Below are 17,118 nucleotides of genomic sequence, written 5' to 3'. Positions count from 1 at the left end.
TCCTACCATCACAGGATCCCTTTAACTCTAGTACCTCTATATTAAAATGTTAAAAAAAGAAGGAAAAATAACATGGCGTTGCAAGCGTCATTAAACAGTGCTGAGCTTAAATCACTGGTAACTGAAAATTAAGCAGATGTTGAGGTTTGTACCACTCAATCTGTTTTGGTATAGCAAGCAGTTTCTTCTACAGGCCAATAGATCTAGATGGCAGGAAGCAATCACAATGTAACTATCAAACAGCTATTAAAGTATTGTAAGTCAAGACAGAGGGTGACGGGGATTAACAGAAATTTCATTATTTGCACCAAACTGCATTTAAAGAAACAGTGCAAGGAAAGAATGTGGATGAATTTTTTTGAAGTAAACTAAGCGGGCACATTCAAATTGCCTTCAGTTTCAAAAGAGATGGTTTGAAAGTACTCAGGCTGTTTAGTGATACTTCAAGATCACTAAATCAAATAATATTTAAATTGTTGACTTTCAAGATAAAGTCTGAATTCTCAATCCTTTTATTTTGAAATGTTGCTCAATGAAGGGTCTCCAAGATTTTTCCAAAGAGTTTATTAAAAAATGAAAAACTTGACAAGTCAGGCAGTGGTGCTATGGAAACAGTATCTCTGCTATGCTAAAGTTCCTTATTGCCTTGATAGACTGGAAGAAAGACGGGTTGTCTCCTCTGAATCTAAAACCATAATACTAACATTCTATCAAGAGAACTAAAATTGTACATACAATACGCTTTTGAACCATCTTTCAAATTACTATAAATTACCTTTTTCTAACAACCAAAGGAAAGATCCAGACCGTCCTAGTTCATAGCCCCTTGCTAATGATAGCTTTATTATCAAAGGCAATTTATCAGACCACATTGTGACCCCTGACAATCTCTTCCAGAAATGAGCTTAGAGATAGTTTAATCTTGGATTCATGAAGAACCATGCCACCTGTGCTAACTACTGCAGCCAAAATGTGATTTGAATACATGTCTATCCACAGGAAAGAAAGACCTCATTGTTGGCTAATCTGCATGTCTCTGAACCATGTGATATTAATAATACTGCTAATAAGTACTTTCTTACAGTAATCACCACTTGCAGACTATGCACCATGTTAGCACAGGCACCGCCTAATTCATTCCCCCACACAAATGCACACATTCAAACACAGAAACAAAATTAAACTGAGCAGGAAAAAGCTGATTCAATAACAAATTAAAAACAATAAGTAAAACAAAAGAATCATCTAACACAGCACTGTATACAATACTTGTTTAATCCAAAAAATAAAAACAGTAAAAAATATAACAGATGACAGACACTTACACACCAAAGATGCTTTATCAGATCTAAAAATAAACTAACAAACAGTGCTTAAATACAGTCAAGAAGTTCAAAAATCACCTGGTCAAGTCACATGATCTCAGCAAGGGTTTTAAAGGTATATACTCATTTAGTCCTTCCCTTTTGTCAGATTGTAAAATTAACATCCATTTAACATCTAAGCATTCTATTTTTGTGTTGCTATCACCTCCCCTAGCTCCTACATTCAATAATTTCAAAACTAAAAACTTAAAAGAGTGTTCAATACCAGTTTTACAAATATGCTTATATAAAACATTCATATTGTCAAGTCTGTTTATTTCATATAAGTGTTCCCTGATATGATTCTTCAACATTTGATATATTTTACCAACATAGTAACATCCACATTGATCACAAACAGCCGAATAGTCCAGATAGCTATGAGTACTGTCAGCCTTTCTTTAGATCCCCGTCCTGAAGAATTGTCTTTTTGTAATACTATTGCCAGAATGCAGGGATTTTTTCAATGGGAAGACAAGCTATATCTGAATCTCATCAAAGATATTTTGATTTAATACAGGTAGATTTTCCTCAGGCTGCACTGTTTCCTCCTGCTTTGGCATACTGCACTTTTCCTGACATCAGCTACTGAAAAGTCTGAGAAGTTGTATAAAGTCTCCCAGTCCCATACACTTTTTTTTTAACCAAGGGCAACATAAACAATTTGACTGACTAGATGCCTCCTCACAATTTTCACCTTCCCCACACTGGTAATCCCATAAATATATTCATAAGCTTAGGTGTTCCCTTCCCTCTGTGGTATTAGATTACCTCAAAGAGTTGAGGTTTAAAAATCATTCTAAAATGTTACTGCTGGCAGTGAGAATCCTTTGTACTTTTCAAGCAATACCTCCACATCCACCTATCCATGCATTGGCTCTGTACCACTTGAATCACACTGAAATACAGTTCTGTCAACTGCTGCATTCTCTAGGTATGTCTCTAACCTCCACTCTAATTGTAAGGATTACTATAATAAGGTATCATATGTATGGATCTGCTGCTGTTATGCAAGGAAATATAGTGGGCTAGTTGGTCAGCGTTATCATCCACATGAGACAACTAATACCCAGTCCAATAGTACGTGTTCCTTAATTTTCACTAGGCCTTATGGTTGGAATATTTATGACATCAAACAAGGGAGATGTTAAATAGTGGGGACACATAACATTTGGACTACTGTCTACCCAAGCTCATCATGTGCGGTTGTTCCCCCTCCCCAACACAGTAGTGTACCCATGTAACTGCTTTAACAGAAAATACGCTATGGTATAGCAGTAGACCAGGCAATCTCAGGGGGTCTATATTATAACATGGAAGTCTTAAAACTTTGAATGTTATAATATTGACTCCTATTCAGTGAACGCTTGAAATAGCGAACCTGCAGAACACTGAATATTTTCCTAGGGAAAGTATCCAGAGGGCCATTTCTGTGGCTTCGCTATTTCCTCAACTCTGGTGTGAAGGTGACAGACCGGGTTAAGGTAAGTGTGCCACAGTTAGGGACCTTAGTGTTAGGGAGCAGGTAAGGTGAGTGTGTGATAGTTAGGTAACTTAGGGTTAGGGAGCGGGTAAGGTGAGTGTGTGTTAGTTAGGGACAAGAGGGTTAGGGTTAGGTTAAGGTAATTGGATAGCTAGTAGTGTATGCACAGTTTAGTCTAGGATTCTGTGAAGTGTGTATGTGTGGATTATGTATTTTGGTGTGCTTGTGCTGTGTGTGTGTATTCTCGCAACAGCACATTTTTTCCCTTGGAAAAAATTCACGGTTCTGAGCGTTTGAGTATATCACATTTCGAGATTCCAAGGTCGAGCTTATGGTGTTCGACATTTTGGAATTTCGATAATGTGATATAGACCCATCTGAGGGGTGTAACATAGATAGCACTCACACATTGTATATCTCTCTTCATGCAGGATAACAATGTACATATGTATGCTGGGGTCCCCTTTGAAACAGCTAAAACTTATAACATCTAATTCCATAACATTGAGACCAGAACATCTAAAACCCAAAACATCTAAAACCCATAACATTGAATTTCATAACATCTAACAATACAAATCACATGAAAATAACTTCCCCTCCACAAATAATGACATATAATGAGACCAAACTACCAAACACACTTTTTACTATGTTTCTGCAGGGGGGCTTGATACAGTGAAGTTAGGAAATTAACTTTTTCACACTGTAGTGTGATCTTGGAGTTGGTACATTTAATTTATGGGAGGGTGTGGGCGGCGGAAGCCCCCACATGGGGGGGTGCAGGGGGGGGGGCTTGCCCCCTGCAGAAACATAGTAAAAAGTGTGTTTGGTAGTTTGGTGTCGTTATATGTGGAGGGGGTGTTATTTTCTTGTGATTTGTAGTGTTAGATGTTATGAAATTCGATGTTATGGGTTTTAGATATTTTGGGTTTTAGATGTTCTGGTCTCAATGTTATGAAATTAGATGTTATGGGTTTTAGATGCTTCAAAGTAGACCCGTATGCTGCTGATTGTGTAATGGATGACCTCTGCCTGTCTAGCGACCTGTGTGGATCAGTGGATTATTAGCATGGATGATGGTAGTGATGGTTCTAATCTGGAATTACTCACATCTTTTGCATGTGAGGTAGTAGTATGTTGGATTTTTTCACAATATTCTCATACCTTCTAACCTCTTAGAGCAGGAAATCTGGACAAAGCAGGAAAGATTAGGGGAGCAAAGGCTTAAACATAGGAACAGAGTTTAAATATTGGTCCCATAAACCTAGACAGCTGCTGGAAGTAAAGGTATTAAACGTGTGCAGTAGTACATATTTTCTGATGGATATAAAATCCGACACACAATTGTTTGTCTGTAGTTAGCAGAATGTATTGATGTCTACATTCAATTAACCACCAGAAGACCACATGTGTGTGAGGAACAGACCGAACATATGAAGAAGAACTCTGGACAGTCTGTGAAAATCAGGACAGTTGACAGGTATACAGACTGTCAGTCTGTTGGTGGTGTAACATTATCAACCACGAAAACAGATGCCCGTGAAACCCTTGCACGGCCAACCAATAAATGCAAAAAACGAAAAAAGCCAGCAAGTGTTGGCAAATGCCAAAAATAAACCAGATAGTTTATTCACATAGGGAGAACAAATCCCACTATGTCTAGAATGTTTGAAAAAACAATCACAGAGACATCAAACCGGTTTCGGCTCCTCAGAGCCTTCTTCAGTGAAATACAAGCAAAAAGAAGTCAAAGCAACAATACAATAGTATATATAGGATACACCAAACATAAAAGCCAATCAGAAACCTGCATTCAAAATTGGTCATTGAGACCAGGTGAAAACAAAGCTCCAAGTTTGACAATCCATTTTCTTTCCTTGGAGCTAAGTATTTCATGCCAATATTGTTTGTCTTTGCATTTCCCCTTAATACAATCAATAATAACAAATTTGAAAGAAGCTGATGCATGTTTTAAACTGTGTTTATAGAGTGCATTGCTATGACGTTTGTTTTTGATGTCACTCAAATGTTCACAAATTCTAAGGCGAAAAGCCCTGGATGTCTGTCCAACATAAAATGCAGAACAGTTACAGGTCACCAAATAGATGACCCACTCAGTGTTGCAATTAGCCCAAAATTTGATGTCAAAGACCTCTGAGGTATTTTTACTACTAAATTCCCTAGTATTTGAGACCCTAGTACAAAAAGAACAATGTCCACACGGAATGCACCCCACAATGGGTTTGCCTATCAGGGACACCTGAGTGAAAGCATAGGAGTCAAAACCTGCCTTCTTATAATGACTAAATTTGGAACCAATAGTCTGTCCTCTTCTAAATGAAAATGAACATCTATCTGGAAGAAAAGAGTTTAGTTTGTGATCAGCCTTAAGCAAATTCCAATGTCTATGTATAATATTAATGAAGCCCTGTGTATTGCGTCCATAGGTGGTAACCAGACGTAAGGGCTGTGTGTTAGAATTGTTATTCTTGTCCCTGTATGACAATAAGTCCTCTCTATTTGTGTTGGATGCCCATCTTTTGGCTGCATATACAATGCCTGGACGATAGCCCCTCTGGATGAATCTGTGAGTCAGATCTTCACGGGCCTCAAAACATTATCAACCTCAGTCATATATTTACTACAGCAGACAGCTGGGGAATGCTGTGGACATTTTGAGTGAAGGGCAGTACTGCAGAAACAGGGACGGATGTTAATGTTTGTAACATACAAAATCCTGGACTGGAATACAGGTAGTTGTGGCCTGAAGTCACATTATAAGTACTGACAGTCCCACTAGGCATGCCCATACACTTAATAAAAATGAGCGCAATTCTGTTGGCTCTTCATTGAAATTACCTGTTTTGTATAAATGTCTACATATGCAGACATATACATATACATATCTGTCTGGCAGTATTCTCCCTCTTACAAGTAGTGTGAAATAGATATATACTGATATATATATATATATATATATATATATATATATATATATATATATATATATATATATATATTAAAATGATACATAGACTCCCCCCATATTTCTACAGAACACATATATATATATATATATATATATATATATATATATATATATATATATATATCATATACACACAGCTACATTTATATATACATCCCTGTTATATACAGAAATATGTGTGTGGATGTCTGCATTGTCTGACATACCCTAATAATGGTGAGTAAACTGCATTATCACACAGCCATAATGTTGCTCAAAGGATCCAAACTAAGGTTGCAGCAGTACATAATCCACTTACTTACAGACACCTATGCCTGCTGGATGTCACCACATAGATGGACACAGGTGAGCAGGTGGTGTAATGTATAATGGTGTCAACACACGTATAGACAGGGCACATTGTCCATGTCCACAGGATCACCTATCTAACTGCAAACAGTCACACATGGCCATACTGATAACTGTATACACATAGCTAGGATAACATCAGTTATCTCTCTGCTAGGATACTAGCTGTATATAACAATATGAACCAATATCACTTTGCAGGCCACAGATCCTGTTCAGCACAAGCCTAGTTTGTGTAATGCACAAGTACTCTGCATGCAATCATATATACACCACAGACTTAACCTGTGGTGGATGTGATAAGTACTGTGATCTGTACTGTGTAACCCTAGATAGGTAGGAATTCTAATCTCACTGCAGCCCATTTTGTGTGTGCATATATACCCCTGCAAAACCATGTCATATTGGGGTATCCAGCAGCAATGGTTATGTACTTTTTGTGCCAGTAACTTGCTGCTGGCTTCCAAACTGTCCTATTCTACAAGGCCTGATGATGTCAGCCACCTTAAGACTACCAGCTGACAGTGTAGTATTAGTAGTAAGATTTTAGCTGTGTTGTGTGTGATATATATTGTGATTTATAGTGTGTAATAATAGATAGGTAGGGGTTCTAATGTCACTCCAGGCAACTAGGTGTGTGTGTGTGTGTGTGTGTGTGTGTGTGTGTGTGTGTGTGTGTGTGTGTGTGTGTGTGTGTGTGTGTGTGTGTGTGTGTGTGTGTGTGTGTGTGTGTGTGTGTGTGTGTGTGCACCCCTTTAAATCAATTGCCATGCCCTCATTAGCTATTCACCTTCAATGGTTATGTACTTTTTGGCCCTGTGACTTGCTGCTGGCTACCACACTGCCCTATTGTACAAGGCCTGATGGTGTCAGCCACCGTAAGACTACAAGCTGACAGTGTAGTATAAGATGTACATCATGTTGGACACAATGGCACATGAGATAAGTACTGTGACCTACAGTGTATGAGCCTAGATAGGTCGGGCTTCTAATTCACTCTGTTCAACATGGTGCATATGTATATCCATATGGAATAAGTATGATAACCTTTGAAAACTAGACATAGCTAAGGTTTTGCATCATTTTACTTATCTGCCCCCCTAAATTACAGACCGCAACAAGGCTTGCTGTTATCAGCAAGCATTATATGTTCTAAACTGATAGTGCTAGCAGACATAAGTTGTGTTGCATGCATCTGGTACAGTTATCTGTAGTGTGTACCAGTACATAGGTAAGTATTCTAATCTGCATATGACCAACTTGCAGTATGTGTGTGCCTTGGCATGTCCTGTATGTAGTGATTGGTAGTGGTGCTAGCCTGAATTTGGACATGTTTGTGTGTGAGGCTGTTACAGTAGTATACATCATGTTATGGAACAGAGGACATGTGAGCTTAACTAGCATAATGGCCATACAGCCCTCACAATCAGAGACATCTGTATACCTCTCAGTACAGGATGAGCACATATTGCCCCAGTCCAAGAGGGACTCAGGCAAATGCTGTGTGTTGAGATGATGGCCGCCCAGCCAGTCAAACAGATAGCATCTGCTGATGTGCACTGAGATGCTCTGTTTACCATTAAGCAGGGTCTGTTTCAAGCGTGTGCTTATGTTTGCTAGACAAATGACTCCCATAAGCATGTAGTACTAATGTCACATAGTAGGTTAATGTCCTTACAGTGAGTCATCCATCTACTATGCTCCCTACAGATAGGCAACACATGCACTTCAGCAAGGTCACACCGTGCTCTGTAGAAGATCTTATCGCAAATAATGAATGCATGAGTATGCTGACTGCCGCCATTTTCTTTGGTAGACTGTCATACAGATATGAACCTATGGATCCATGCACATATACTGCTGTACCTTGCTGAAGTCATATTTCTGCTGGGCTGCCATGCCATGCTGTGCTGCTTTACTGACACCGTGTGTCCATAGGTTATACCCTCAGACTAGTGGAACAGAAACATATACAGGTTTGTACATACCTGTCATTGTGTAACAATGCCACCAGAACAACATCATTGCAACATAAGGTCCACAAAAGTATGTTGCATACTCATGACACATGCCAGCATACAGTGTATGTTGGTGACCACTAGAAGTGGAATGGCAAAACAATACTGCATTACACAAGTACATGTCAAGTAATATAGTCACCCTGTGCATCAGACAAATAAATTCATTCTCCTGCATCGATGAGAAGAATGACAAGGTTGTGGCACAAGTATCATCACTTGCAAAGGGTTATGTGTGAGGGTGCTGGAGGCCTAAGCTCGCCCAACTGATTCACAGCATGTGTGTGGGTCAGGAAGGGAACCAGGTTAGATGGAGCATGAAGAGGCGCCATGTGTGTCTGTAGGTGACCTGCATGTGACAGTGGTGTGTGAGTGCATGCGTATACACAGTCAGGCTCAGTGTTAGCCCTGCACATGTGTATGTTGAACAGCTGTGGGCCATACATGGTAGAGTTGACAGTTCACTGTCTTCTGCCATGAGCAGGGAAACTGGCTCTGCTGTGAGTTGCACTGGCACCACCATGCCCAAGGTCAGACAGGGTGCTAGTACCTGATGGTGCCTGCTGTCTTCTGGGAAAGTGTCCCTCATGGGGCCACCGAAGACCACATGCTCATGGCCTGCCACATTGTGGTGTGTCAGCTCACTCTTGTCTGTAGCACTGGAGGTACTGCCATTACGGGAGTGTAACTGTGCACAGCCATGTGGACAATCATCAGATGGAGTTTCTGATCTATGTCCATGGGTCTGACACCCAACTTCAACCACACGTTACAGCACAGACAATGTGCGGTCCAAGACAGACACTGTCTCAGCCTACCTTCTGTCCACTGCATCAGTGAACTGATCCATGCTGTCCCCAATGTGGTGGAGGCAGTCATGGATGTCAGACTGTGCTGCATCCATAACCCTAAGCATACATGTGGTGTTCTATTTAGAATGTGCCTGTGCCTACATGATGGCCAGAAATATACACCGAGTGACCGTGATGTGACACCTGCAACAGGTGGTGGCAAGACAGCAGTACTCCTATGAGCACACCTGTCAATCCACCTGTGTGTGATCTTGCCACCTCTCTGTCTATGGCTAGTGTCTGCACTCACCAAAGCCATAGGTGCCACACAGGCCTGTTCAATGTCTCCACCCTCTGACTGTCCCATATTTGGGGCCTGTGGGGTCTGGGTATGTGTGGGCTTACTGACTGTGTGTGCTGACAATGGGGGCAGAAGAGGGATGTCAACCTCTGAGACAGATTCAGCCCCTGACTACCCCACCTGTGCCTCACTGTGGAAACCATCATTTTATTTTATTTATTTCCAGTTTGATTACCTGGGAGGTCCACTGGGCTCAGGGACCCCATTTTCAGTGAAGGCCCAGTGAGAAAAGCTCCATATTACATACTAGTAAACAAAAGTAAAATTATACATAGTAATGTAGTAAAGTACAATTGCAAAATAGAAGAAAATTCTTAACATATTTACATAGTTGATTGGAGAACCAATTGTACAACATTTAAGTTGGTAGAGGGAAAATATGATGTTTACATAGTTATAAGCATTTACAATGGTAGATAACCTGCATATAGTTGTAAACTCGTCTGAAGAAGTCCCACTATTTAGTGGGATGAAAAGTGCTTTACAAGTGTTGTGTTTCGTTAAATAAATTTCCTTTGCTTCAAGAACAGCATTTACATTTCTTGCATTCATGTGTTGGAGTATCCTGGTGCAATTCTCAGCACTTTTTATATTTTTCCTGGTTTGTTTTTCGTCTGAGGAGAAAATTCTTAACATATTTACATAGTTGATTGGAGAACGAATTGTACAACATTTAAGTTGGTAGAGGCAAAAGACACAATTGTAGATAAACTGTAAATAGTTGTAAACTAATATTTGAAGGTTTGTAGTAAATATAAGTTTAGAAGAACTGGGAGAAATAGAGGAGGAAAGTACACTATTAGTCGCACATACATTAGAGTTTCTGGATTATTCAGAGAAAGAGGTAGTTAAACAGTAGTAAAAGTGGAGTTCAAACATGGCAGATGTGTTTATTGTAATTAAACAGCATCAGCTATTATATGTAGTTAGTAAAGAATATCATTCCCAACTGGAGGAAGGAGATCGAAGGCTAATTACCGTATTTACAATATATACATATAAGGTATTAATGTATTATTATTAATGTAATATTACATTATATTCAAAGGGAGGAAGTTATTTAGGAGAAAAGCCTGGAGTAGAGGAATATGTAGAGAAGATCCAAGTGGAAGTACACGTAGAAGAGTCTTAGCAGGTTAAGTAGGTAGAGTACAATTACATTTCCAATTATGGGAGAGGTAGGAATGAAGCTGGGTTTTAAAGTATTCATAGTTTTCAGAGAGTCTTAGAGAGGATGGGAGAGTGTTCCATTTTTTGGCTAAGGAAGAGGATAGGAGAAGCTGACCAGCAGGACTTTTAGTTTGTATACAGAGAGGAGATTTTGGTGGGCAGATCTTAGGGTTCTGTGAGGGGTGTAAAATGGTAAGATATTTGCTAGAGCAGGCATGAAATTGGTTTGAAAATTAATTTGTGGGCATTAGTGAGTTGGTGGTAGTCAAGGTGGTTGGGAAGTTCTAGCCACTTTAGCAGGTGGAGAGAAGTACAGTGGTGGGAGGAGTAGTTAGATTTAGTGGCGAATTTAGAGATTTTGTTGTAATGTTTCTAGTTTTGAAGAGATGGAGGAAGATAGTTTGTTTAGTAGGGGTGGACCATAGAGTAGTGATGGCAGTAAGTAGGTAGTGGTAAGAGTTTGTCTAGTAGATGGAGAGAGAAAATGAGAGTGTCTATATGGCATGTCAAGTTTCAGGTGTTCATCTATATTAACCCCAAGAAGTTTAGCAGAAGAGTCAATTTGTAGGGAGGAGTTGGTATGGCTGATGATACTGAAAGAATGTTTGTCAAGGTGGAGGGTTTTTGAGGGAGAGAAATTAGGATTTTAGATTTATTAGCATTTAGGGAGAGATGGTTTTAAAGCATCCAGTTTTCAATAGTTGCAAAGGCCAATTGAGTTTTTGCTTGGAGGTCAGGGAGATTAAGAGCAGAGCATACTAATGTTGAGTCATCTGCGTATTGCACTATTTTAGTGTTAGGAATGGCAGCATGGAAATCATTAATACATACATTGAAGAGCACTGGGCCAAGTATAGATCCCTGGGGTACTCAGATAGGGGTGGGTAGGAAGGTTGAGGTGCCAGTTTGCCATGTCACAGATTGGAATCTATTAGAGAGGTAGCTGTTCAACCAGATTAGGGTGTTTTGAAAGAGATTAAAGTTAGAAGGTGGGTATGGGAAACCGTGTTGAATGCTTTGGAAAGGTCTAGAAGGACTGTGGATACAATTTCACCAGATTCACGGGCATGGTTTACTAAATCTAAGAAAGAGAAAAGAGCAGTTATTGTACTATGTCCAGGACAAAAACTGTGTTGTGTCATGGTGAGGAGGTGATCATCGGTAAGGTAAGGCATGAGCTGGAGGTGAATGCATTTCTCAAGAATTTTGTAGACTGGGGAGAGAATGGCTATTGGATGGAAGTTTGAGATGGTATTATTTTTACCTCCTTTATGGAGGGGTAGGATAAAGACTGCTTGCCACGATTTGGGAACATAAGATTCCTGTATGGATCTATTGATGAGAATGCTGATGGGGATGGCAATGCCATCTGCTGCAAGTTTTAGAAAGAGTGAGGGAATATTGTCAGGGGTGGTGGAGCATGGCTTAAGTTTGGAGAGAATTTTTTTATGTAGGATGTGGAGATGGGTTTTAGATGAAATGTGGGGGGTTGTTAGGAATGGAAGGTTGGTAAAGGGTGGGGGAAATGGATTTGAGGAGAGTGGAGGGCGTGTGATTGGGGAAGGTCTTGGTGAGTTCAGCTATAGAGTTGGTAAAGAAGGAGGTGAATAGGGTTTCTATTTCTGTGTCAGTTTTACTGGTGTCAGGACAAGGGTTGCTTTTGGTTCATGGATTCAGTAGAGAGTTGATGGAGGCCCAGAACTGTTTGGGGCTTTTGGAATGGTTGGTCTGGAGTTTAGTGTAGTAAGACTTTTTGTCTCTTATGATTTGTTTTTTGGCTAGGTTGCAAAGTTGCTTATATTTAAGAAGGGTTTCAGGGTGTTTATTTTGGTGATATAGTTTCCAGGTCTTGTCTCTTTGTTGTATAAGTTTTTTAGTATCTTTAGATAGCTAGGGGTGTGGTTGTATTTTATTTGTTTAGTTCTTGGTGGGGCTTGGGAGTTTAGGATGTCTAAGAAGGTTGTGTTGAAGAAGTCTACAGTGTTATCTAGGGGAAGAATTTTTAGATTGTCCCAGTTTGTTAGTTTGAGGGTGTTGGAGAAACATGTAGGGTTAAAGTTTGTGAGGTTGGGGGTATGAATATATTGCTGTGGGTGAGGGGAGGAGTGGGTTGCTTGATGGATAAGGGCAGGGTAGTGGTTATTCATGGTGGCTGGTAGGGTATCTGAATGTAAGATTTTATTTGGGTGGGAGGCTAGGCTCCACTCCAAAGTGGAGCCAGGGAGGTTGTTTTTATTGGGTCTGGTAATACTATTGGTTAGTTGGGTGAAATTACATAGGTTGATATATATGGATGGATTGATGCTATTGATTTTGTTCCAGTCAATGTTCATGTCACCTAATATATATGTCTCAAGCTTAATATTAGTTGAAGCCCATAGAGAGGGATATATATATATATATATATATATATATATATATATATATATATATATATATATATATATATATATACATATAAAGGGCCATAAGACAAATGCTTTTATAGTTATTCATTTTGAGTACCCCTATGACTAGTTCTGCATTGTTGAATTGAGGAATGGGGCTTTGGTAAGGAGTGATGGAGAGTAGGCATGAGTAAATTAAGGCTACTCCTCCAACTTTTTTATTTAGGTGATCACATCTGAGAGCCTGAAAGCCCGGGGGTAGGATTTCAGTGTTGGTAATGTGGGGCTTTAGCCAGGTCTCAGAGACTGCTACTATGTCTGTCAGGGTATGGTATAGATAAGCATGGAAGAAGACTGTTTTTTTTTAAACTCTGGGCATTTATGGTAAGTAGTTTGAGGTATTTTTGGTTAGTACTTTTGGTTGTGATAGGGGGAGTGGGATTAGTACTAGTTGTAGGTCCAGGGTTGGGGTGAAAATCTCCTGCTAGGGAAAGGCAGTCAAAGGAGGGGAATAGTACCTTTGATTTGCACCTAGTGGATTGTGGGATGTATGATAATGATTTGGCTGAGTGATACTTGAGTGAAGAGGATATAAGTTTTAGTTTGAAGTAGTGGAGTGAGTTTGGTTGAACTAGAGAGGAGGATATGTTGTGAAAGTGGGATTTAATAGGGTGGAGATAGGGAAGAGGAGTGGAGGGGGGATAAGAAAGAGGATGGGAGTTTGCAGGAAGAATATGAAGTAGCATGGAATAGAGGAATTAGGAACAATAATCTTAAACAGGGGATGAAAGGGGGTTTCTGATGGAGGTGAAGCCATAGTTAATTGGAGTAAGTTAAGTATGCAGGAAATAGCAGGAAGTGAGGGGGTGTTTGAGAGTGAGAGAGGGAGGTGTATAGCTGTGAGAACAGGAAGTTATGGGGTAGTTTGTGGAGGAATTAGTTAATAGTGGGTAGGGAGGGGTTGTAATTGGAATGGCTGAGATGGAAGGGGAGGAGAAAACAGGTAAGAATAAAAGTAGGAATAGTGGGGGTGGATGGGATATGGGGGCAGGGTAGTGGAGCAGAGTGAGACTGAAGGGTGTACAGAGTGGGTAGAACCAAGAAGGGGAAAGGCCCAGCCTCCAGATCCAGTCAGTGACACAGTAGCTCACTTTCTCTCTGAGCTACTGGGATAGCAGGTGAGTTCCAGCTAGGTGAGTGGCAGCAATCAGGAGCATATAAGAGGGATAAAACAGTCATTAATGGAGGCTTGAGTAAAATGCAGGAAACCAAGAACTAGCTTTACAAAGCACGAAAGCTGTCTGTGTGAAATATGGGGAAATAGGATTATGAGCCTATACCGCCACCTAGTGGCGTTTCCAAGAAAAAGCAGTTGCTTGGTTAAGTAGATGGGAAGGAGCAGGGTTTAAAAAGTATGGCGGGAAGGGCCAGCTGATGTGCACGCCACGAGAAAATGCTATCATACAGTTTAGCTCTAACAAGTCTGTTCCAGTTACACAATAATTAAAAATCACCTACACACTAATGGAAGCAGCTGTACATTAGTTTGTAGTTATAGTGTCCATCCAGGCGATTCCTCCTTAAGGGACAGTGATCACTGAAATGTCAAATGCGGTCTCCAAGAGGTAGGAGGGAGCACCCAAGAGTAATGGGGCTTAATAAGCTGTAATAAAAACACAGAGAAACAGGTTTAGTTAGGGGGTAATAGGACAGCAGAGGGAAGGACAGAGAACAATGTCACAGAGGCATACTACAAAGAAATATAGAAAGAACAGACTATAATAAGTGTAAGGGAGAGAGATAACATAAGAGTTCAGAAAGGGTAAGAAGGTAGTGTAAGAACCAGAAAAATATATCACTCAACAGGGTTCGGAGGTATACTGTATTTACAGGGGTAAGAACATAGACAGAAGGGGAGAGAGGAGGAACAGGAAACAGTGCAGAAGGAGAGCAGGCAAGGAAAAAGCTATGAATGGTACCACACAAGCGAGCACAATGTAAATGTAAAGAGCAATTACGTAACATCAGTACACTACTATTAGCAGCTGGAATCCCTTTACTGAGGTCAGCAATATAACAGTAAATACAGTGATGTGATTCAATGAACCTAGTTGCTGTATTTAGGCAGTTTAGTAGCAGGTTATAGCATCTAAAAAACCAAACAGTCATAGTCAAGTACAAGGCAACAATGTATCAAACTAGCACAGGTGGCTACAGAGCAAGCTCATCCCAAGCAACAGCTGCCATTACTTATTATACAAGTGCTATAAACTGAGCCTAACATCCTATGTAAGCAGGTTGTATATGATGGTTGCCTAAGCAGCAGTTAGACAAAGTGCAGGATGCTAAACAGCAAGCCTACAGTTCTAAAAACCCAGCTGTTTATAACAGTAAATTAAGCAGCTGTTAAATAGTATGACAGTAAATTAAGCAGCAGTTAAATAATATACACACAGAAGAAATGTAACACTAATGATCCTATGAACAATAGTACATTAAGCAGCAGTATGATTTTATACACCAATTAATAAAGAATGCCACGTTCCATGTGAATGCAGGCTGTTGATTCAGTAAGTTAAGCAGCAGTTAAATAGCACAAAAGCAGTACATTAAGCCTACGAATCTATGTATGCAGGCTGTATCAAACAGTGAGTTCAGCAGAGTTAAATAACAGCAGAAGCACTTACCGGCAAGCAGACAAGTGACCTAACTATGGGGTAATGGCCTGCAATAAAGATGGTGCCACATGTAGCACCACCTATTCATAGATTCTAAGGAACAGGATGTGATAAAATGGGGGAGGGGACAGGGGGGACTGCATGGAGGTGAGAAGTAACACCAGTTATGCTGTGGAACCAAGAAGGGGAAAGGCACAGCCTCCAGAACCAATCAGTGACACAGTAGCTTACTTTCACTCTGAGCTACTGGTATAGCTGGTGAGTTTCATCTAGGTGAGTGGCAGCAATCAGGAGCTTATAAGAGGGATAAAACAGTCATTAATGGAGGCATGAGTAAAATGCAGGAAGCCAAGGACTAGCTTTACAAAGCTCGAAAGTTGTTTGTGTGAAATATGGGGAAATAGGTGGGATAATATGAGCCTAACCCACCACCTAGTGGTAGTTCCAAGGAAAAGCAGTTGCTTAGTTAAGTAGATGGGAAGGAACAGGGTTTAAAAAGTATGGCAGGAAGGGCCAGCTGGTGTGCAAGCCACAGGAAAATGCTATCACACAGTTTAGCTCTAACAAGTCCGTTCCAGTTACACAATTAAAAATCACCTACACAGTAATGGAAGAAGCTGTACACTAGTTTGTAGTTATAGTGTCCATCCAGGTGATTCCTCCTTAAGGGACAGTGATCGCTGAAATGGCTAATGCGGTCTCCACAAGGTTGGGGGGAGCACCCGAGAGTGATAGGGCTTAGTAGGACACTAATGGAAGCAGCTGTACACTAGTTTGTAGTTATAGTGTCCATCCAGGCAAGTCCTCCTTAAGGGACAGTGATCGCTGAAATGGCAAATGTGGTCTCCATGAGGTTGGGGGGAGCACCCAAGAGTGATGGCCTTAGTAGGAGGCAAGCACACAAGTGACCTAACTATGGGGCAATGGTCTGCAATCATCAGAGTCTGAAGAGACACTGACATCAGGTTGTGTGTGAGACAGACCCCAACCCCACCCCCGGTCATCTGTTGAAACCAAGACAAAAGCAGAACCTTACTACCTGCTCTATTATGCATGGAAAATCCACAAAGAGTCTTAATAATAAGGATACACAACTACATTACCACTCTCACATTTTCTCATTTCTGCTACCATGCACAACAGACTTCCTCACAACAAAATACACATTCAACTCAAGGCCTTTATAACAAGCACGTCAGGTACATCATGTGACATTTGGTCAGTACAATATACCTTTTATGTATGCAGTATGACACTATACCTGATAAAACAACACATAAAACCCACTACACATATCTTAACAAATATATACAAATACAAGCTTCAACGGCTAAGGTATATGCTATCAACCTTTAGGTATGTACAAGGCATGTCAGATTAATTGCCTCATATACACCAGGAGGCTTATTCACTCTGAACTATAACTATAAAAGTGTTTCTGCTCATTCAACTACACACCTGTGATTACCCACTCTAAGAAACTTAGGTAACTGTTCCAGACTGAAACATACAAACATTCTGCTCTG

Source organism: Protopterus annectens, chromosome 2.part0 (genome assembly GCF_019279795.1).
Source record: "Protopterus annectens isolate FY-2018-M chromosome 2.part0, PAN1.0, whole genome shotgun sequence".
In the NCBI taxonomy this organism is placed as follows: Eukaryota; Metazoa; Chordata; order Ceratodontiformes; family Protopteridae; genus Protopterus; species Protopterus annectens.
This window is presented reverse-complemented; position numbering follows the sequence as displayed.